The sequence below is a fragment of the Hypanus sabinus genome, chromosome 4, assembly GCF_030144855.1.
Source record: "Hypanus sabinus isolate sHypSab1 chromosome 4, sHypSab1.hap1, whole genome shotgun sequence".
Taxonomy (NCBI): domain Eukaryota; kingdom Metazoa; phylum Chordata; class Chondrichthyes; order Myliobatiformes; family Dasyatidae; genus Hypanus; species Hypanus sabinus.
Genome location: NC_082709.1, coordinates 54824188 through 54848538, shown reverse-complemented (window position 1 = coordinate 54848538; position 24351 = coordinate 54824188). Strand labels below are relative to the sequence as shown.

The 24351-nt window shown below is 43.0% G+C and overlaps 1 protein-coding gene across 5 annotated transcripts in view; it reads left to right on the top strand.

The window, feature by feature from the left end:
* The window catches only part of LOC132392770 (aryl hydrocarbon receptor-like), a 168311-nt gene that overhangs the window by 83181 nt on the left and 60779 nt on the right, over nt 1-24351 (top strand). The window lies entirely within an intron of this gene.

Below are 24351 nucleotides of genomic sequence, written 5' to 3'. Positions count from 1 at the left end.
GTTGTATACTGCATATGTACTATGACAATAAATGCACTTTGAATCTTTGAGGACCTCTGCCCCATGAACTACCAGAAGCTTTTACCACAGCAATTTGGTCAATGGGCAATTTCGAAGGAGTGATTAGATTGTGAAGTAATCTTTAATCGTGTATGTCTCATTGGTCGGTCATTGAGGTGCAGTGGTTGGAAAGTTTCCTCTTCAAATATAGTGGATTGTGTTCGGAACACAGTGCTAAAGATTGTTTACTAACAATTTCCACTATTTTAACTACTAACATTTCCAGTTCAGATACCAACCTGGAGGGATTGTGGGTAAAGATCCACTCGGCACCTTCCTTTATTATCAGATTCCATCATCTGCAACCCCTTGTTGCATCAATTTATCACCTCTCAAAATCTGTTGTTATCTCCATTCTCCCCCTCCTTGCATCACCAGCCACTCTGCACGTGCTTTCACCAATTGCTTGCCAGCTTTTACTTCAGATTTTAGTTAACACGTACACCAAAACATACGGGGAAATGTGTTGTATGCATCAACAGCCAACACGGCCAAGAATGGTGCTGAGGCAGCCTGCAAGTGTCACCACGTTTCCTGGCACCAGTATAGCATGTCACAATATTCAGTGGGACAACACAATCAACAACAACAACAAGACAAACAATGACAAGAGCAAAACAAACCCCTTTTCTACCCTATCTCCCTTTCACCCACCAACCCATCTCTTCGGACGTAGACAAGCTTCCAACCCTAGGACAGGTTACATCTAGGCCTCCAGTCCTTGAAACTGGACTCTGAAGCTTGCATTCTTGTCTCTCTCCTCTTTCTTCTGCCTATCACTCTTCACACTCTCAGTCCTGATGTAGTGTCATGACCCGAAATATTGACTTTCTCTTTGTATCCACAGATGCTGCTCGACTTGTTCCTTCAGCTGGTTGATTTTGTTTTGTTTTATTTGTCTTTGTTTAATGGATATGGACGACACATTTTGATGAAATTATGTGGTTCCATGTTGCAACAGGCGGAATTCATTTGTCATCACTTGCTATGCCTCGTTGAATGCAGTAGCTCACAATTTTTACCTTATGTCACCACGGAATTACTTTCTGTTCCAAACATTCCACCTGCAATATGTATGAGGTTTTCTTGCACAGGAGGCCAGTCATGATAGTCACTCTATTGTGGTATGTGGATAGGAAAGGGTTTGAGGGAAGTGGCCCAAGAGTGAGCAAATGGGACTAGCTTAGATTGGTGTCTTGGTCGACATTGATGAGCTGTTACCAAGTTGTATTACCCTCTTTTATGACTGTCGCTGGTAACCGCATATCCACTGAAAAGCACCTGAACCATGGTCATGTTTATGTGGTCCGTAGAGTACAGGATCAGGGTTATTACCACCGTCTTATACGGTGTGAACTTTGTTGTTTTGGGTCAGTAGTACTGCATAATGTCATAAAATTATTATTAATTCCAGAAGCAAATAAATAATGCCGATAAATGAGTAATGAGAGTGATCTTGGGTTCATGGGCCGCTCAGAATTCTGACATGGAAGGGGAGAAGCTGTTTCTGAATGATTGAGTGTGCATCTTCAAGCTCCTGTTCCTCCTCCCCAGTGGTAGTAATGAGAAGGGCAAATGTCCCAGATAGTGAAGGTCCTTAGTGATAAATGCCATACTGACTGTTGATAATGTTTCTTCCAGTGGGGAGTGTTGTGCCCATGTTACAGCCAGCTGAGCCTACAACTCTCTTTTGGTTCTGTGTATGGGAGCCTCTGTGCCAGGCTGTGATGTAACCAGTCAAAATCCTCTCCACTGTACAACTATAGAAATTTGCAGGGCATACCAAATCTCCTCAGACTCTTCATGTAGCAGAGTTGCTGCAAGATTACACCAATGTGTTGGGGCCAAGACAGCTCCATAGAGATGTTGACGCCTAGGAGTTTAAAGCAGCTCACCCTTTCCACCACTGACGCCCTCGAAGTCAGAGCATGTTCTCCCGACTTCTCCTTCCTGAATCCACAATCAATTCCGTGGTCTTGCTAATGACAGTCAACATGAGCCCCAACTGTGTGTGTTGGCATTGATAACATTCTCGTGAATCTCCTCGTTTGTGTTGCCGATGTATTTGTTCTTGCTTTACAGAAGGAGGATTGAAAAAGATCAGTATAGTAATTTTCTGAGTTCCAATCTACACTTGGCTCAAAGAATCATGGGGAGGTACAGGCTCTTCAACCCACCAAATCTATGCCAATCATCAACCATGCTTTCACACTAACTCTCTGTTAATCCCTTTTTTCCTATTCTCCCCACATTCCCATCAATTCTATCACTCACCTCGTGCCCAAATGCAATCAGCCTGCCAATTTGCATGTCATTGGCTGCAGGAGGAAACTGGGACTCATATGAAGAGCAAGGCAGCATACTTCAGAGTTAATGGTGGTGATCATTTCTGCTGAGCATGTGTTTTGATCTTTAACTTGTACTTTTCTTTCTTTCTTTCTTTTTCAATCTTTTTATTGATTTTCATATATACACAAAAAAAATAACATAATAATGAGTAAATTATGAATACAATAGACTTGAAATCACATTGATAATAAGATAACAATATCCTATTAAACATCAACAGAAGAAAATACCTTAATCAATCAAGTCCATATGATTATATATGAAAAAAAAACAAAAATAACCATTAAAAAAGAGAAAAAAAAATTTGAAAATGTGTGAAAAAAAGTATATATTAAGAAAAATAAAACTCTAAACTAAACTAACATGGGCAATAATAATAGTTTACAAGTATATGATAGTGTCAAAAAACTCCAGAACTCCATACCTGAACATGAATAAGCAGAAAGAAGGTCTGGAAAAGGCCAAATTAATTCATATGAAAATGTCGAATAAACGGTCTCCAAGTTTCTTCAAATTTAATTGATGAGTCAAAAATAGTAACTTGTACTTTTCATCGTGTTTATTTTTAGAGACCAATGTGCAGTGGCTGCTGTATCAAACATAAAGACCCAATAATAGGATGAACACAACTTGGACTGAACTTTGTACCTCAGACACTCCAAGCTCAGCTGGCTCTGCAGCAACAGATGTTGTATCTCCACAGTGAGCTCTGGCGATCTGCCCTTGCCTTCTTCCCACCAATGGGCATTTAATGAGGTTTAGAGAACAGACTTCATTTGCCTGAGTCCACACCAGGGTCTTCTAACATTTTCTAACTCCTTGAGCAAGAATCCACGTTGTTAATGAGAACATGTTCACTTTCCTTTGTGTCTGTCTCTATATGCATCAATCTGTCTGTCCATTAGTATGTCGGACAAGAGGTCTCGCTCTACGAAAGTCCTGTATTTATATTGAAAATGATGTTTGCAGATTCCAGTTATGACTTAAAAGAGACTGTCCTCAGGGTTTGGGTGATTATTTTTTTAAACGTGCTCTATAAAGAGTAGGATATTATGCTTAATGATGTCTGATAGTGGATGATGTTTTTTGACACTACTTTGCAATTGGTTTTGTTTTTTACTGTTCATGATTGGTTATGCTCTTTGTGGTTGCCTTGTGATTGGTTATGGTCATTGGCACTGTCTCATGGTTCAGTGTGGTCTGGTGTTGTTTCGTGGTTGTCTGTGGTCTCATCTGCTGTTTTATGTTTCCAGGAGATTGTCCGCAACTAAATTTCCATCGTACTGCCATAAGTAATTTGTCCAGTAATTCATCCACATACAGGCCAAAGTGTGTCAGCTGGGTATCTGCCCCAAAGGCTGAATCAATCACAATTATTATAGTGTCACTATAAAAGGGATGGCTGGGTGGTTATCGAGGGCAGGAACTGTGATGCTTCAGTCAGATATCCTCAAGCTGATTGGATTGTTGGACTCAAAACTGAATTTGGGATCTTCTGGATCTTGTGGCTCAGTACCACAGTCATACAAAGTCCCCGGCCAGTATTACAGCTTCCTTTTGTTTCAAACACAAGGAAGATCTTGCCTAAGTACTTTGAAGAATGACCTGGCACGTGCTGAGGATGATATCTGCGGGGTTGCTGACGTGGAGAAGGTGATGGGAGAGCCAAGGTACGGCACTGGAAGGCTGTTTCAGAGGCTGCCAGTCATTTCTACTGACAGCAGTCTTCAGCACTCAGCGCTCGGTGATCCAAGTGCATGTCTAAACACGTTGAGAGAGTACCTGCACAGAGAAGACCCTCCATGCTTGTAGATAATGTTGCAAGGAAGCAATGTGTATGAAAGGATCAGAAAAAAGCTGAATCATTGATACTGCTTTAATTTAACATCATGCAATATCAAGGGTTCTGCTTTACCTGTCTTGGAAGACTGGGCACCAGCACAATAGAGTAATGGTCATTGTCCCTTCACTGCTGGAGGCGATGCCTGGGGTTTGACTCACTTTCCCCTTTCTCAGCCGGTCCTCTGAGGGCAGAGCTGTTAGTTTATTTTGCTCTGTATCCTTTGAGCTGACATGAATGTATTGCCATGGGATCTACCTGGAGCTGTCAACCTTTCCATGTATGGGCTCCAAGGAATCCTCGCCAACACTGGGATTATACAAAAACAATGTGCCATGGCAGAGAAGTGATGCAGGTGAGGTTATCTCACACAAACAGGTCAAGAAGTTAGGAGTCAGGAAGAGAGAGAGAGAGAGAGAGTGACAGCTTAGTAACATGTCATGGCAACAACCTTTCCCTCAATGTCAGCAAATCAAAAGAGCCAATCAATGACTTCAATGGGATGAAGGTGAACCTGCTCCTACAATAGACGCTTGATGTACTTTGCTATCACATTGTACCTTATTGTCGACTTACTCTGCACTTTCTTTGTAACTGTAACATTTTGTCACGCATTCTGTTATTGTCACCCATACATATCCTTTGCGAATCCATTAGCCTTGGAGGGAATGTCCAAATGCTGCACTAAATGGATCCAGTATTTTAATGTTTCCCAAGCTGCCCAAAATATCCCACCATCTCATCTTGAGTTCTCCTTCTGTGTGTGCCAATTTTATTTAGGCTTCAAGGAATGTCTTCTGGTTTGCCATGCTTTTGCAGATATGCAAGCTTGCTGGGTTGGATTTTCCACAGCCCAAGACTTCCATGCTTCCTGTCTTTGTGCCTCATGAAGTAAGTTTTTTTGTGTACTTGGGTTAGAACAAAATATCACTGGTACTTACTCATAAACTTAGATACAGTGGAACATGACATTTTATTGCAAAGATATACTTTGTTCATAACATTTACAGTAACAACAACTTGGACACATCTTTCACTACACTGATTATACTATCAATTCAATATATTCTCTTATAATGCATCAACCCTGCTCATGTTTCCTCCTTAAGCAATGTACTTATGAAGTGTTTGAGAGGCTATTACCCAATCCCTAAGTGTCCTGTGACAGAAGGGTCTTTGACTGTGGTCCAGTGGCGGCACCAGGCTTCAGTGCATTCTTCTGCACGTATTCCTGTAGCCTAGAATGTGCCAGTTGGCAGCATTCCTTTATGGACATCCCCGTAAACAGGAAGGCAGACAAGTTTCTGGCAGCCCAGAGTATACCTTTCACCAAGTCAATGATATTTCAGCAATTTGTCTCAGTGCACGCTGCTGGGAGTAGCCTCATAGTTCGCCAGGGTCATCAATTACACAAGTGATGTTTTTTTTAAAAATGAAGGATGGTAAAACAGGTCAGTTCATCGCTGGCAAAGCCCTGCCCATCACTTACGAGCAGTGATGCCACAAGAAAGCAACATCCATCATCCAGGCCATGCTCCCTTCTCACCACTACCATTGGGCAAGAGGTAGAGTGGCCTTGGGTCTGACCCCACTAGATTCAAAAACAGTTATTACCCTAAAACCGCCAGACTGCTGAACCAGTGTGGATAAATTCACTTTCCTCAACATTGAGCTGACTCCACAACCCATATGCTCACTTCAATGATTCGATAGCTCATTGTTCTCAGTATCATTTATTTACTTTTTACATATTTTATTATTTGCACAATTTGTCTTTTGCAAATTGCTTGTTTGTCCGTCCTTGTTATTTATAGCTTTTAATAAAGTCTGTTGTATTTCTTTATTTCCCTGTAATTTCCTGCAAGAAAATAATCTCAAGGTAGTGTACGATGGCCTATGCATACCTTGATAATTTACTTTCACGGAGCTAACAGTAATTGACCATATATTGGAGCCACCCTTCAGGTGATTGCAATGGTACTGTGCTTGTATTTCTTGTCATTGGGTGCTCAGCACAGAGGCTATTTTCAGGGCTTGCCTTGCTTGTGCTTGCAAGTGCAAGAGAATTGCTACTCACGCCAAAATTTATTGAAATTTCTGGAGTCGTTATGGACCCTGACAGCCAATACTCACTGAGACACTTGCTCCTGTGCATCCGTCATTGTGTCGGCAGTGGTCAGCGTGGAAGTGGAGTACTGACATAAGTAGCTGGACGACTGAGGGGAGTGAGAGGCTTTGCTTGTTGGAGAGGACTCGTCGAGCGAAAGTACCTGCAGATAGCAGTTGAGCCAGGTGCCAGGTTCCGTGCTCCCAATTCTTTGTGACCTATCGGAGATGAAGACACAGCATGCTGTACACACTTGAAGGTGGGCCCTTAATGTATGGGGGCTGGAAAGGGTGCAGGGGAGACTCATTGGGACGTTACTTGGGATGGAAGCATTTTAATTATGAGCAGAGACTAGACTGGCCAATTCTGCTTTCCCTAGAATGGGAACATATACTAAATTTTGAGGGGTATGGATATGTTTAAAACAAGCAGGCTTTATCCTTTGAGGCTGGGTGAGACTAGAACTGGAGGTTATAGGTTAAGGATGGAAGGTGAAAAATTTAAGGGGAACACGAAGGGGTCCTTATTAACACACACAGGGTGGTGAGAGTGTGGAACAAACTGCTAGTGATGGATGTGGGGTTGATTTCAACATTTAAGAGAAGTTTAGATAAGTACGTGATGGGAGGGATATGGTCCAGATGCATGTCAATTGGTTTAATTCATAACGGACTGAATGTGTCTGTGCTGTGGTGCTCTGATTCTATGAATAAAGTATATATAAAATTGAGGGACAGAGATAGCATAGTCTGCAAGACCCCTTCCCTGTATCAAACTGAATAAAATCAGAGGATGTAGATTTAGAGTAAAAGTTAAGAAATTTGGTGGAGATCTGAAGAGGACTTATCACCCAAAGAGTGGGAAGTACTTGGAATATACTGCCCGAGAGAGGTGATGACAGCATTTGAGCAGTGCCCAGATGAGCACTTGAATCACTTCGGCACAAGTGCTGGGAAAGGGGATTAATACAGCTGGGTGCCCTCTGGCCAGCATGAGCTCGGTGGGCTGAATGGTCTGTGTCCCTGCTGACCATAACTGCTGCTACAAAGCAGGTAGAATGCAGAAGAGCTTTATTGTCTCTATGTCCTGTGGCATCCTGCCTTGGAAAGTGAAGGGTCATGTAAAATTGCACACAAATGTTTTGTTGAGGTTCAAATAACAAGCAGCTGTATTTTTTTTGGGGAGAAGGAGTGGGAAATACCATTCACCTTTTAATGGCCCTTACAAAACGCATCAACAGACCGAAGCTTTATTGGCTTCAGATGTTCTTTTAATCAAAAGATTTATAAAAGCACATTTGTGATAAGTACAAATGTTCCCTTTATCTAGTCATGAAAGTCAAGTCATGGCTTTATAGGAACCAGCAGTTCAAACAGAACAGGAAGGCAACCAAAACCAGAGTCAAAATGCCTGATCTGAGATGGCGTTGGGAGGGATATAGCCAACAGAGTGTGCTGTAAAAGATTCCATAATCTCGGTGTTAAACAAGTGGAATGGAGTTCTCCCCTCTGCCCTGGCTCGTTTGTTCCATGGCTTTACAATCTCTTTTCACCTGAAACAAATTGTGGTTGTTCTTACATTGGTGTTTTTGGGAGCTTACCATGTACTCTTTGGGTGCAGATTTCCAGCAGTTAGTAAAATGGAGTTGCTCTGTGCCCTGACAGCAGCAGAAGTATCTTTGTAGACTCTGTTCTAGGTTCACATAGACACATCTGGGGTTCAGAGTACTCTGGCTTTCTTTATTTAGAGATACAGTGTGGAACGGGCCCTTCTAGCCCAACGAGCCGCAACACCCAGCAGCTCAGTTACTTAGCCCTAGCCTAATCACAGGACAACATACAATGCCCAATTAGCCTATTAACCGGCATCCTGTCTTTGGAATCTGGGAGGAAACGCGAGCACCTGGAGGAAATCCATGCGGCTTGTGGGCAGGACGTATAAACTCCTTACAGGCGGCATTGGAATTGAAATCTGAATTCTGTTTAAGATTTTGGATAAAAAGAACTCGGCACCAAACTGTAGTGTCAACTGCAATTATTGTTGATGTCTTTAGTCGGGCTTGGATCCGGAATACATTGGCTGAGAGGTTCGAGAACGATTCAGTGGCTATATTAGATAATGGCTTTATTAACTGAGAACAGCAATAAGGAAGTTCTGCAGAACATTTACAAGGAAACAATGAGTCATAGCTGGATCCAGATCTGGGTTCCATTCTATGTGCCACACTCTTTGGGCCTTGTGAGAGAAGATTTGCCACAAATGGAGAGTCCTTACTTATGACAAGGGACTAGAAAACTATGTTGTTTTTCAGAACAGGAAAGATTTCTCAATCTAAGCCATGAATAGTTTGTAAGAGTAAGTATGTGGAAATTACTTCCAGAGGGATTAAAAGCCATTGGACAGAGATTTAAGGCAAAATCCAGAGAGAGACAGGATGAGTGAATTCTAATGGTCTGAAATGCTTGTCTGAAAGAAGAGTGGAAGGAAATTCAATCAACACTTTAAAAAAAAAACTGGGATAAATTGTTGAAGAGGATTTGGAGAACTAAGAAAGATCTGCAACTATCAGGATCAGATGTATTATCACTGGCTTATATGATGTGAAATTTAATGCTTTGTGGCGGCAAGAACACAAAATTACTATTAATTACTGAATTGAATAAATAGTGCAAAGACAAAAAAGAATAGCAAGGTAGTGTTGATGGGTTAATGGACCGTTAAGATACCTGATTGTGCAGGAGAAGAAACTGTTTCAGACAGAAAGGGCCATCTGGCAGTTTCCTGCCCTTCTACTTTTGCTATAGCTGGATGACAGAGCCAAGGTGGGCTTGCGTTTGAGTCTGCATGGACCTTCATTCCCTGACTCTGTAAGCAAAGTGTGGGCACAGGGACTCGTGTCTGAAAGGCCAGCACCAATGCTTAATGCTGGGGAGGAGACCCAGACACCAGGCAGGTCGGTGGGCTGGCAGAAGAAGCAATTCTGTTGGGTTGGATTGATTGGTCTAGATAGATGGGCAGGACATAGTGTTGGGATTTTGTGTTACTAGCGATTCGCTAAAGAAGGTGGACTGGAGATCTCACAGTGTCCTGGGCCTCATATGTTTGAAAGTTACTATTGACTGTAAACTGGCTGGAAAAAGTCTATTTTAAAGTGTTTCTGATGTGTCTAATATTGCTGTGTAAAGGAGTAAAACTGGAAAAAAAAACAAGTATCAATCAAAATGAAACTCTGCAGTACCTGAAAATCTAAAATAAGAACAGAAAATGCTGGAAATACTCAGGCTGCATCTGTGGTTAGGGATGAAGTTAACATTGCGGGTCAAGGACTTCATCAGAACTGGGAAGGCGACAGGAGACATTAGACAAACTGCAGGGAGGTTGGGAGAGGAGGGGATCACTGGAAGGGTAAAACGGGGGTGACCTGGTCACTTTCCCAGTTGTGACAAAGTGTCTTTGACCTGAGTCATTTCTCTTCCACAGGTGAGGCCCAACCTGCTGAGTAGTTACAATCTTTTCTGTTTTTACTGTGCAAAGAGTTTTAAAGTGGTGGAAGATTGAGAAGCAGAGCACAATGGATGGCCAACTGCAAATAATGTGCTGAAATAGAATTGTGTAAAACCTTTCAGAAAATGAAAAGCAAGACACTCATTTAGCACTCGACCCTGTGTTATGTTAGCAGCAGGACAGAACAGGATTGTTAAAGCTTGAAATAAGTGGACCAGAACACCGATGAAGAGATAGGGAGAACAAAGAAGGGGCCAAAATATTCAAAGGCCTAGGTTACTTAAAGCAAATGATGTTTGTGACAGCATTGCAGCCAATGAGCAGAATGTGTACCATTCAGAGAGTAGAACATCCTCTGAGCTGGTAAACAGGAATGATGAGGATCCGGGAGTGTAGAACAGTACAGCACAGGAACAAGCCCTTTGTCGACTCACCACTTCCATTTTGACCATAACTGCAAGGAATGTCTCCATCTACCAGAGAGTGGCAATGAAGAAATGAAGGGGGGTGGTGAGAGGGAGTGAGGGAAAAGGGCAATGGGTCAGAGAGAGATGGGCGGGGTGAAGGGGAAATAGCAGGAGAGCAAGTGCAATCGGAGGGCAGAGAAATGCGAGTCATCAGGACAACAGAGAGAAAAGAGACCCTCAACACGGGGCCAACCTCTGAAGTTACAAGGTCAGGCTGCAGTTGGTACCAGTTGAGTTAGTCTCACTCTCATCTGCAATCATTCCTGTCTGCTGTGTCTTTGGAGACAGTATCCTAAGCCCTTGGTTACCTTCCGTAAGTCACTGCTGAAGACCCACCTATCACCCACTTTAATTCATGGTCTGCACTCCTAATGTGTGGCTTGGGGTCAAATCAAGTTTTGTATTCAACTTGGGCTATTTTACCACACTATATAGATGGCAACGGTGCTCTTTGTGTTAAGGCATGTGTTTGGGACATTTCTAAGCCTCTGAGGTTATGATGAACAGCCTTTGATAAGCCTTGCTTCTTCAAGTTGGATGCAGCTTGGTTAATCCGTGTGCCTGTAAGCAGTACACCTATAGCCATTGTGATTTGTTGAAATCACAGGCAATTCTCCTGAGTTAGTTTAAATTGAATCTTGAAAGTAAAATACGTTATATGTCGGCAAGCCATTCAACTCTAGCCTTGAAGTGGAAAGGCTTAAGTTTACACAAACACTGGGAAAACTCTTTGCAGATACTTTTGAAGTGTTTAGTCATTTCTAGTGCTTTCTCCACTCCTACTCACACAGACTACTTTCTGTCTTTGGGTTCCAATCCACCTGCGGTGCCCGAGGACTCCCATTGTTTCATGTGGGCGCTCTCTGTGTATTTAGCTGTAGCTACATGGATCCATTGATCAGAACTGTGGTGCTGACTTGTCACTAAAACAGCAGTCAATCGAAGTTAACCCCTGCATTGCCTGTTGTCTGTGTGAAGGCTCGAGGTCAATGAAAGGAATATTGTGGCTTTCATTCTTCAGGCCTTTGATGCCCAGCTGTCAGTGGCATCCTTGGACAGGACTAGGACTGTGTCTCTTTCCATTGGGGTGGAGAGTTGGTAGATGTGACAAGCCTGATCTTCTGTGACTCTGTCTCTCACTGTCCTCCAAACCCTTTTCATTTATGAAAGGAGGCAGTGGCTGAAATCCCAGGAAGGGTGATGCAGATGGCAAGGATTGTGCTGGTAATGTGGACCTATTTCTCGAGGAGTGGCATGGTGTAAGATCGAGGTTTAATTCCCTCCATTATCTTTAAGGAGTTTGTACGTTCTCCCCGTGACATGTGGGTTTCCCTCCAGGTGGCCTGGTTTCCTCCCACAGTCCAGAGAATTACAATTAGAGTTAGTGAGTTGTAGGCGTGTTATCTTGGCGCTGGAAGTGTGGTGACACTTGCACAATCCTCGCTGATTTGATGCAAACACCGCATTTCAACACTTGCACAATCCTTGCTGATTTGACAAATAAAACTAAACTTTCTTTAGAACATTACAGCACAGAACAGGCCCTTCAGCCCACAATGTTGTGCCACCCTTTTAACCTACTGTAAGATCAATCTAACCGTTCCCTTCCCCATAGCCCTCTTTCATCTATCTGTCTATCCGAGGACACGACATAGAAAAGAATACAGATCCCGATGAGGGCAAATGGGATTAATACGGATGGACATAAAGGTTAGCATGGACGTGGTCGACCGAAGGGCCTGCCTAACGATTAGCTTTATTAGTCACGAGTGCATCAAAATATCAAAGCATACAGAAGTGTGTTGTTTGCATCAAATCAAATCAGTGGTGATTGTGCTGGGCACCTGCAAGTGTCGCCATGCTTCTGGTGCCAACACAGCGTGCCCACAACTCACCCATCTTAACCAGGCTTCTTTGGACATTGGGTGGAAGACAGAGTACCTGGAGGAAACCCACGGAGTCACATGGAGAGCGTACAAATTCCTTACAGACAAGAGTGGGAATCGAGCATCAATTGGTGATCTCTGGTGCTGCAAAGTGATGCTCTAACCACTTTGCTGCCATGCCTCCCTGGTATGGCACTAACAATGGAGTGGTTTACTGGGAGCTTTCCAGCTGCTGAGTGGCCCTTAGCTCACGCAATAGGAGAGTGCACCTGGGGGGCTATAGCTAAGCCACCAACCACAGTGTTGAACCACTGACCAGACTGCTGATAAAAACAGGGCTGTATAATCTGGAACTGACTGGCAGGTTAGAATTTTCCAAATGCAAGCAGCATAGATACCGACAGGTAGGAAGTTTAACAGAGCTCAAGGGGAAAACATTTCCAACCAGAGGGTGTTTGTAATCTGGCCTGCAGGCACAGATTCTCACAACATTGAAGAAGCATCTGGGCGAGTTCTTGAATCCCCAAGGAGTAGAAGTCGATAGATCAAATGCTGTTAGTTGTGAATACTACCGATAGGTGGTCAGCATGGACATCGTGCCTGAAGAGTTTGTTTCTGTGTCATGCGACCCTCCGAAATATTACAACCCAGATATCAAATATTACAACCTGCAGAAATTGTGACTGACTGTTTCTATCGGTGACATGAAATATGCTGTCCTCTGATTCTAGCTTGTGCGTCGGAGCCTTTTTGAAAGCTTTTCTTGATATTTTGTCATCTTAGATGTTCTCAGTAAGAGGTTAGCTTTCCTGCTGCTTAAAAAATGTAGTGTTTCATTGGATTTTTCATTAATGGGCTAGTGTCTTTTCCCTTGCTGAGATTTCTCTTTTCTTTATTATTGCCAGCTGTATGAAAAATGTGCTCTGTCCATATAGAGTGGCCTGCAATTTGATATACAGTCAGCCCTCCTTGTCCGCGGGAGATTGTTTTCTGGGACCCCTCGCGGATACCAAAATTCGCAGATGCTCAAGTCCATCATGCAACCTGCCTCAATCTGGTGGACCTTAGGACCCAGTGGAACCCCAGACTTTATTTAACCTGTCTCAGTGCGGTGGACATTAAGACCCGGCTCCAGAGCTCTGAATCCACAGTGTTTCTGTTCACGAAAACAATCACGATCACAATTGAAAATAAAGTGGGAATAATAAAACGATCAGAAAGAGGTGAAACGCCATTGGTCATTGGAAAAGTGATAGGCTACAGTCGGTCAATGATTGGAACAATTTTAAAGGATAAAGTGAGAAAGGTTCTGCCCCAATGAAAGCTACAATTATTACTAAGCAACGCAGTGGTTTAATTATTGGGTTTTGGGGTTTTGAGTTTTTGATCCTCCACATCAACCCAGCACGGTGGAGAGCGCGCTCGGGAGCCATCTGTCCCGAGTCCTGAGAACTTCTGTTCCCGAGCCCGGCGCTGAAACATACATTCTTAAGTGTTTTATATGCATAGAAAGGTAAAATATGTACCATATTCTAAGACAAACATTTGACCAACTGACGCTAAATAATACCGGATGTACCTGTTCCGACTTAATTAGTAAGAGAACTTACGATTTTTTTCGATCCTGATGCACGATAACCCACGCACATCCCTCCGTATACTTTAAATCATCTCTAGATTGCTTATAATACCTAATACAATGTAAATGCTATGTTAAATGGTTGTAATACTGCATTGTTTAGGGAATAATGACATGTAAAAAGTCTGTACATGCTCGAACAACAAGTGCTGGAAGAGCACTTGCCGTTTTTTGCGATCCGCGGTTGGTTGAATTTGTGCCTGCGGAACCGCGGATAAGGAGGGCCTGTATAATTCTGCTGCGATACATCCTAGGATGCGCTGGGACACACCATCAGCGATGTAACTGGGGTCCTCGGATATTTCAGCTCTTTCAACATTTAATGCTCTCACCCAGGTGACCCAGCCAGGGTTAATCAGGGCCTGGCTTGTGGCCCAGCAGCCTCTGTGGTCCTGATTGCTCTTTCCTTTGCAGCCAGCAAAACATCAACACTCCACCTCTGTGCCCCCACCCCTGTCACTGACACTGATCTGCCAGCTCCTGGTATTAGACTTTCTTAAGCTCAAACACCTCTTCAGTCTGGTCTTGCAAAGGCACTGTCAGTTCTACCATGGCCACCTGCTTCGAGGTTTCTGACAGAATGACCTGTGTCAGGCTTTAGGGATGATGATTGATGAGGTCAAGGAATTTTAATTACTGCCACGATTGACTTTCAGTTGTCAGACAGACGCCATGGAAAGCATGCCTATTAGTGATCTGGGCTGATGCTGGGGTTAGTCTCCTGCTTTGACAAAGACTGTGGATTTTCAGGGTTGGCGGAGGTGCCAACCTTTGTTAATGGCTGAGGAGATGCTTCCTGCCACTGCCTTCAGCACCTGGGCATATATGAAATCACTTTTCTTGTGACCTTTGAACACTTAGTACGTTTTTTTAACACAGAAATGTGAATGAGAGAGAGTGTGTTTCTGTGTATACTGATGTGTTTGTGTATGTTGCGCATCTGTGTGTCACACACGTGTGTGTGTTCATTACAAATTGTTTGTGTGTATGCATGCTGATTGCGTGCACGGTGCATTGCTTTGTGTGAGCGTGTACAGCACACGTGTGGCTCAACTACAGTTGAATATTAATTTGCCTTGGGTAGAAAGTTGTTTGGTGATGAAGATATTGAGCATTCACTATTAATTAAATGACGGTTCATGAAAAAGAAGCAAAAAACAAAATGATTAAAAATGCGAACTACTATAAGCAAGCCCTCTTGTTATGTCATAAGATTGTTGGTGGCACATAAAGGCTTGAATTGTCCTCTGTTCTTCTCAGCTGTCAGTGCCTTTCCCCTCACCCTGTGTGTTGAAGTATCAGTTGCAAGTTGAGGAATGTGCATTTGGAGGGGATAACAGCTGTCTTGGCTTAGCTGAGTAAATGGTGCCAACTGTGTATTGCAGAGAACTTGATGATACCTTCGTTTGGAAGGCATACAAAGCCTATGGCATGAAAATGCATGTGGACAAAAGGAACGTGAGGGTCGTGTGGTTCTCTAACTTGTCGTCCTAGTTGAGCCTTCCCCATTTGCTGGCAGCCTTTTACCACAGATGTGTTTAAAAGTGGTGGCAAAGCACGCCACTTAATTCATATTTGTAGGCTTGCCCAATATTTCATCTAATTGGGTTTAAGGCTGGATCGTCAACAGTTTGTTACAGAAAAGAAGAAACAGGAAGAGCAAATACCATAATCATCATTGTCATCACTAATTTTATGACTCACTCTAAATCTTTGGAAGAAATGCATCAGCAATGTTGCGCGACATGTTTATTTGCTGTTGAGCTTAGTCAGGGACATGTAATCACCAACATTTCTTGTGGTGTAATGTTGTTCCTTGTGTGAGAATGTTTCCTCACCATCAGCATTTGGCCTTTCTTACAATATAGATGGATGAGCAAAAACTTTGCACAGAAGTGGGATAAAATGACTGCAGGTACTGGAAATCTGAAATGGAGAGCATACTGGGAAACTCGGCAGCTGAAGCTGCATCTCTGGAGAGAGGGAAAAACAGTGATGGCCTAAACATGACATGCTTGTTAACTTTCTTAGTCCAAGTCTAGTTCAGCTGATCGTGGGTACTGGAAAATGTGAAGGAAGCGGATTGGTGAATGGTCTTGTTTGTCATTGCAGGTCGAATAGCAGATTCGATGGGCCATACGATTCTGCTTGTGATCTTCTAAGGGTTTAGAGACCGGGTAAAACAGCAAGCAGCTGTCAGGAGAAGATAATTGAGTCCTAATATGTGGAAAAAAAGAATACTATGGGGTTGAGCTGAGAAATTTTAAACCTCATTATTAGCTTTCATCTGAGGGTAAAGAAACTTTATAAAGCCCTGGACACACCTGCTATGACTTTCTTGCTGACACAGTGCATTTATCTCTGTCTCATACACAGACTCGCACAGGCTTGTTGGAAGTAAACCCACACTCTTGGAAGCTTAGAGAATAGTAACTCATTGAGTCTCTCAGAAATCCCGGGGAGGAGTGATCTTGCTGTTTCTTGCATGTGTGTGCTTTAACCCACTTAACCCCAGCCGTCTGGTCATGCTGGAAGGGTCTACAAAAAAGACAGCTTCTGTGTGCCAGGCCTCCTGTACCCCTTCACCACATTGAGCCAGGGCAGAATGCTACATCTGGTTTTAATTACTGAAACAACTTTTCCCGTTGCCTTAGTTCAATGTGAAGGCATTTTCTTCAGACTGAAATTTGCAGCGTTTGCTGAATGCCACAGAACCATCCCACTCTCCTCAAAGACTTAGCACAAGTTAATGAAGGCAGATTTATTTTGGATGCAGAGCTTCGTTCGTTTAATAAAGGCAAAAATGAGATGGCTCTCACTGGCAGGAGATGACACTTAAACTGAAATTCAAGATTAAGGTGCTAGTTGTTTGTGGCAGACAATATGAAGTAGCTATTAAATATTTCCAGAGTTCTGTGTTTGCAATGCTTAGCTAACGGTCTGGTTTCAGGGTCTTGTGTGGTAGACCATTTGGCCAGTAGTTGATGTAAATTACTTCGTTTTCAGCTACACAATCCCCTCTGCCAGCCTTTGACACCGCAGTTTATGGACTGGAGTTCAGCCAGAGTCGGCACGTGAGTGTCAATGATGGGATGACAAGGTCGTACGGGGTGATAAATAGAGAGAAGGGCAGGGAAGAGAGTGAGAGCAAATTTCAGATTGAAGATTTGTGAAATGCTATGTGAAAAGAGCCCTTGAGTACTGGCAGCGCGGGTCGGCCCATTACAGGAAGGATGTGGAAGCTTTGGAAAGGGTACAGAAGAGATTTACCAATGCGCTGCCTAGTTTAGAGGGTATGAGCCACGAGAAGATATTGGCCAAATTTGGGGTGTTTTTTTTTGTTTTGGAGCTTTAGAGGCAGAAGGGGCATCTGATGGATGTGGAGAAACTATGAAAGGTGTAAATAGAGTAAATGCTCAGAATTTTTACCTGGGGTGGAAATACCAAACACTGGAAGTCATGCATTTAAGGAGAATGTTCAAAAGAGATGGGCAGGTGTTTTTTTTACACTTAAAGTAATAGGTTCCTGGACTGTGCTGCCCATAGTAATGGAAGTGGGCATTATAGTGGCATTCAAGAAGGTGTTAAAGAAATGTATAGTATGTAGGGAATGGAGGCCTAAGGGTTGCAGTTTAATTTGGCATCATGTTTGCCAAAGGACTTGTTCCTGTGCTGTACTGTTCTATATTCTATGGCCTTTGATAAAATCCATTGATTTTATGACATGGTTAAGTTAATTTGTTGAAGCTGAATGCACTAAATGTTTGAGAGCAGTTTCTCATGACATGCTGACTCTGGTAGTAAATATCCCTCTATTTAAAAAGTGATCCTTCGAACTATCAGTATATTTCTACTGATAATAGGCCACTAGGCTCCCCTTGTCCTGCTGGTTTGGCAGACCACCAGGGTTTAGCCAGGTTTGGCGCCAGAGTCGTCTCCAATAGAGCAAGCTCGATGCCAGGCGTCCATGAGCTGCTGAACTCCTGATCGTTGCCCCACTCATGGGCCTTGAGCATTTAACAGTGAATGGCAGCATGGTAACGTAGCATAATGATGTTGTAGCACCAACGACCCAACAGTATTTTCACCAATGTGTCTGTAAAGAGTTTGTATGTTTTGTCTGGGACCACGTGGGTTTCCTCCAGGCGTTCCGGTTTCCTTCCACATTCCAAAGACGTATGGGTTAGTAGGTTAATTGGTTACATGGGTGTACTCGGGCAGGGCGGACTCGTTGGACTGGAAAGGCTTGTTATAATGCTGTATCTCTAAATAAAAATTTAAAACAACAGTTGCCTGACCTCGCATTCCATCTAAAGCTTTCTCTCCGACTTCTGCTCATCTTGTTATTGACTGTTGCAGAGTAGCAACAGTGTTGTGTGAAATACTTGATCGCCTTGGTCCAGGAAAGACGCTGGTCATTCGGGCACAATGTCCTTTAATGCTGTCTCTTGGGAGGAGGTGGTGAGCCGCCTTTATAAGCTGAAGCTGTTCCCATAGTGTTGTTGGCTCGAATGCTGTTGGAAATGGTCGAATGAGAAAAGGGATTGTACCTGTAGGAGTGTAGAAAATTTAGAGGGGACTTGGTTGAAACGTGAATTCCCGAGAGATCTTGGGAGGGTGGATGTGGCGAAGATGTGGGAGAATCTAAAACTCGGGATCATGGTTTCAAAATTAGAGCCTTGTAAACTAGAACAGCACAGTGTGAGAACAGGTCTTTCCGTCCACGGTATAGTGCCAGACTAATTAAACTGGTCCCTTTTACCTTCACAATGTCCATTATCCCATCATTCTTTCATATTCATATACCTCTGTAAGAGACTCTAAATGCTTCTATCATATTTCCCTCCACTACTACCCCTTATAGCACAGTCCAGGAACCCACCACTCCGCATTAGGAAAAAACTTGCCACTTGAAATTAATGATTAAAGAAAAGATCTTTGAAAAATCTTTCTTTGTCATACAGACATTGAACCATGCAGTGAAAGGATTTGCTGGGCAGCCCAATCTAGTGTCAACACCAACATACCAGTCTACAACTCACTAACCCTCCGTAGGAAATCCGGTCAAAACAGGGGAATTTTTTTTTATTGGAGTGTTGGGCGTCTATGGAACTCCCTCAGTGTTGTGGAAGTATTCTTAAAAATATATGTAGAGTTTGAGAAATTCTTGACAATCAAGGAAGTTAAAGATTACTGGAGCTGGGCAACATTGTGGAGTAGAGGCTACACTCAGATCAACAATGATCTTATTAAATGGTGGGGCAGGCTTGGGGCAAATAGCCGCCTCCTGCCACTCGCTTACGTGTTATCTTTTGACCATGTAGGGAAGGCTGGTATGTTCAAATTAGGGTAGCCACACCAGATTGTGGGGAGATGTCAGAGATCCTCTTGAGCTTTCCATGCACCTGGTCATTTCTGTCATCAGAAAGTTTGACATTAAGATTGATGTGGGCACCGTTGCATCAGTGGAAGTCTGAGCAATGTTTTCTCTAAAGTGTGATGTTTACAATGCATTGATTGGCTGTGGAGAGGTTTGCGAGTTTTAAGATGAGAAAGAATTCAAGTTGGCAGGGCTTTTTCCTCATTTGGTAGTAATTTGCTAAAACAAAGCAGGGCAGTGGTGCTCCAGCTCTACAATTATGCATGTTTCTGGCTGAAAGAATCTGCGTGTGGTGTTTAACACATTGAGAAACCAAGGTTAGAGTCATTGGAGGTCATCTAAAATGGCAACATAGCACACTGGCCGGTTCAGGCTCTCGGGAAGTCGAGATGTTGCTGGAATTAGTGAGTAGATGGGAAGGGTTGTGGAAAGCAAAGTGAAGGAATATGAGGAAGATTGATGGGACTGTGTAGAGTGGGTTATTGCAGAAAAATCAAAGTCTGGTTAATAAAGACTGACATTAGGAACTATTTCTACAAGGAAAGGCTGGCAGACATTTATAACACTCTTTTGTAAGATAAATTTGATACTCATTACTTGTTAATTATAACTCTGAAATTGATAGATTTTTTTATTAACCAAAGACACTAAGACTCAATGCTGGAAATAGGCTAGGTTAAAGGTTGGCATAACATTGTGGGCTGAAGGGCCTTTGCTGTACTGTAAGCTTCTATGATTTATGTTCAATGGGGTAAGTAGCTTGCTCTTGTTCTTTTGGATTCAAACAGGCCCTTTGGCCCACAATGTCAATGCTGACTATCAAGTGCCTATCTATATTAATCCCATTTACCAGCACTTGTGGTTTCCAGTTTTCATCCAAGTTCTTCTGAAATTTTGTGAGAATCTCTACCCCCTCAGGCAGTGTGTTCCAGTTTCCAAACATGCTCTGCGTGAAAACATCTTCCCACTCCAATCTTATACCTCATTTTAAAACTAATCCCTCTGGTCTTGGACACTCTTGCCATGGGAATACTCCCTTGCTATCCACCTTAATCAATTCTGTTTATAATTTTATACACCTCTGGTCCTCCCTTAGTCTCCTCTACGCCACGGAAATTAAACCCGGCCTATTCAGTCCCTCCTCAGTTTTGAACTGCACCATCGAGGCAGCATCCTTGTGAACTCATCTGCGTGTTCTCCAGTGCAGAGGAGGTCAACACTATAACAACATGTTATGATGTATTTGTTGTGTCAGCTGGTGAAACATGTAATGACACCATTTCCTGGGCAATATTTATTCCTCAAGCAACAACAGTAAAAACACATTTCCATACTATGGTTTGTATACAGATTGACTAAATTAAAAATTGCCTGCACATAATCATACAACAGGCCCCTTGGCCCAGCTCGACCAAGGTGCTTAGTAGACCTAGCCCCAGTTGCTTGTGTTTGGCCCCTATCTCTCAAAAACCTTTCCTATCCATCTACTAAAGCTGCCTTTTAAACATCTTAAAATAGTACTGTCTTCTACCACTTCCTCTGGCAGCTTGTTCCACTTCTCATCACCTTTTGTGCAGAAATCTTCCCCTTCTAGTCCCCTTTAAATATCATCCCTCTCACCTTAAACCTATACTCTCAAGCTTTTATTTAACCTCCTGGAGGGAAGAGGCTGTGACCATTCACCTTGTGTATATCCCTCATGATTTTATGTATAGTTCTATAGGTCATCCCCTTAGCCTCCTTCATTCCAGGCAAAGCAGCCCAAGGATATCTGATCTCTCCTTCTGACTCGAGCCCTTCAGTCCCAGTAACATCTTTTTGAATCCTTTCTGCACCATTTCCAGTTCAGAGGCATTCTTCCTGTAGTTTGGTGATTAGAACTTCACACAGTAGTCCAAGTCTGATCTCCTGTGTTAGGAGGATCAAAAACAAGAGGGCATTACAGTAAAGTGACAGGGACTTTCATAGACTGATTTTTACAGGGTCAGCACCATTTGTTTCCTGCTGTATGGTGTCCTGTATAAAGAATTCACTGAGTCCCAACGCTGATATATTGAAGATATTAGCCTCATCGTTGGATCCACTGCCTCTGACCTTGAAGGGTTCTTTCATCTATTCAGGCGGTGATGCTTCTCAGTCAAATTAGAATTGCTTTATTATTCTCATGTGTGCTGAGATACAGTGAAACTTTTGCATGTCATCTAGGCAGATCGTTGCTGAAGTAAGCACAGTGAGGTAGTACACAAAAACAGGATGCATTAGCCAGTGGAGGAACACTGTGTCCTGTTCAGCAGAAGGTAGATTTACAAGGAGTGCTGTCGCAAGCCAGCAGCTTCCACCGTCAAGGACCCTCATCATCCAGGTCGTGTTCTCTTCTCACTAGTGTCATCAGGCAAGAGGTACAGGAACCTTGGGTCCATTACTAACACATTCAGGAATATTTGTTGTCCGATAACCATCAGACTCCCATACTAGTGTGGATAACTTCACTCATCCCAATGCTGAACTGATTCTACAGCCTATAAACTCACTCATAAGGACTCTACAATAGCATATTATTTATTTACGTTATTATTTCCATGAGTTATCATCCTTTGTACACTGGTTGGTCAATCTTTGTTATTTATAGTTTTTCATAAAATCTATTGAATTTCTTAATATACTTTCCTATAAATGCTTACAAGAAAATAAATCTCAAGGTAGTATATGATGACATATACGTACTTTGATAATGAATTTACTTTGAACTTTAAACTTGAGAAGGCTAATCTTTTAAGGACACAAGCACTAAAAGCAGCAGGAGGCCAGCTCCAGAGTTATTCAACATCATAACAGATCTTCTATCTCACCATCAGTTTCCTGTACTATCCTAAGTTTCACTTAAATGCCTTCAGATCAAAAGTCTACCTTTGTCTTTAATGAACTCAGCTGGGTCTCAACAAAAATCTGGGGTGGAGTAATCCCAAAGATTCACCACTCTCTGAGTGAAGGCATTTCCTAACCTCAGAAATCCATCCCATCCCAGACGGTGACACAGCTGGTTAGGTCAGGATGCTCTTGATGGTGCTCTAGTAAATGTGGTGAAAATGGGGTGTGGGGGAGAGGACAGCCTCACTTGTCTCAGTACCCTCAGGAAGTGAGATGCTGCTGTGCTTTCTTAGCTAAAGAGGTGGTATTGAAGGGCCAAGTGAGATCGCCAGTCATGTGTAAGCCAAGAAACTTGGTGCTTCTGACTCTGTGGAGAAGTCATTGATGTGCAGTAAGGAGTGATCAGCCTGTACCTTCCTGAAGTAAACGATCATCTCTGTAGTCTTGTCTGCGTTGAGACTCAGGCTGTTGTTACTAACATCAGTCCACAAGTTGCTCGACCTCCCTGTTCGCTTTTTCATCATTGTTGCTGGTGAGGCCAACCACTAGTTATGCACTCTGGTTTCTGATACCCCTACCATGGGGAAAATAATCTGAAAGCACACACAAAATGCAGGAGGAACTTGGCAGGTCAGGCTGAATGAATATGGAAATGATTAAAGAGTTTTGGCATTTTGTATGTATTGCTCTGGATTTCCAGCATCTGCAGAATCTCACGTGTAAAAGATTCTATCTTTCCTGTCGATTCCTCATAATTTTATGATTCTCTATCCGGTTACCCCTCAGCTCCCTTTGTGCTCAGGAAAACAAACCCAATCTAGCCAATCTCTTCCGTAACTAAAATCCTTCAATCCAGGCAACATGTCGGTGAATGATGTGCCATTTTTTTTCAGAGCTTACCATATCTTTCCTAAAGTATGGTGATGAGAACCACACATGTGCCAGATGTGGTCTAACCACTGTTTTGCCGAGGTGCCATATAATATCGCAGCTTTTATATCCTGTGTGCCACCTCTGAAGGCAGTCATGCCACATGCCACCTTCACCGCCCCATCTACATATATTGCCAGCTGCGGGGAATGACAGATTAATGCAGGTAAAACTCGTGCCGCATTATTGAGTACCTGCAGGAGCCAGGGAAGAGGGCTGGGAAGTGGAATTCACCTCAAGTCTATTTTTGGAAGGTGTGCTCTGAGGGGAAAAGCGGCCCCCTGTTGTGCTATAAATGACTGGCCTTCCTGGTAGGATTGACTTCACAAAAGCACAGCCTGTGTATCTAGCAATGGGTAGATTCAACAGACTGTCTTTGGGCTTGAGGTTAATCTCACTTCTCAGCACTCATCTATATGTCGACCATGCCTTTCATCACCTATCCTGGCTCTCCCACCGTTGTGTCTCTCATTTCCCATGGTCACAGCGATGGTTTACTTATCTGGGATGAGCGACGCAGAAACCAGCTGGGTGTGGATTTGCTGGGCATTCAGGGCTAGATGGTTATGGGTTCTGTACAGCCTCCCAGAACTTGGGAGATGGGGATCTTCAGTCACCGTAGTAGTGTAAGCAGAAAGCTTGATGACAAGTCAGGTAGCCAAACACGGGATGCAGAATGCAGAAGTGGACAGAGTACGATTGACAGGAATTAGTGGATACAGCCCGGTCAATTGCAAGCAAATGCCTCCACATCATCAAGCACATCTACAGGGAGCACTGCCACGAGGAAGCAGCAACGACTCCCATCGTCCAGGCTGTGCTCTCCTCTCACCACTACCAGCAGGCAGCAAGTACAGAAGCCTTAGGTCCAACAACACCAAGTTCAGGAACAGTTATTACCCTACAACCTACATCAGGCTTCTGAACCAGCGTGGATAACGTCACTCACCTCGACACTGAACTGATTCCAAAACCTCGAGACTCACTTTCATTTATTTATTTTTTCAAAAAATATTTGCACAGTTTACCTTCTTTAGCATTTTGGTTATTATCAGTCTTTGGTATTTATAGTTTTTCATAAATTCTATTATATTTCTGTACTTTCCTTCAAATGCCTGCAAGGAAATGAATCACAAGGTATTATATGGTGATATATACTAAGCAGTTTGATAATAAATTTACTTTTGAACTTCGAAGTGATAGACACGCTGGGCTGGCGGAAGACCTGCTAGGGATGAGCAACTCAGACATGGTGGACTAGTATCTGTGCTGGTGTGACCATATGGCTTTAGATGGATCTGTTTTCAATGAAGTACAAAGT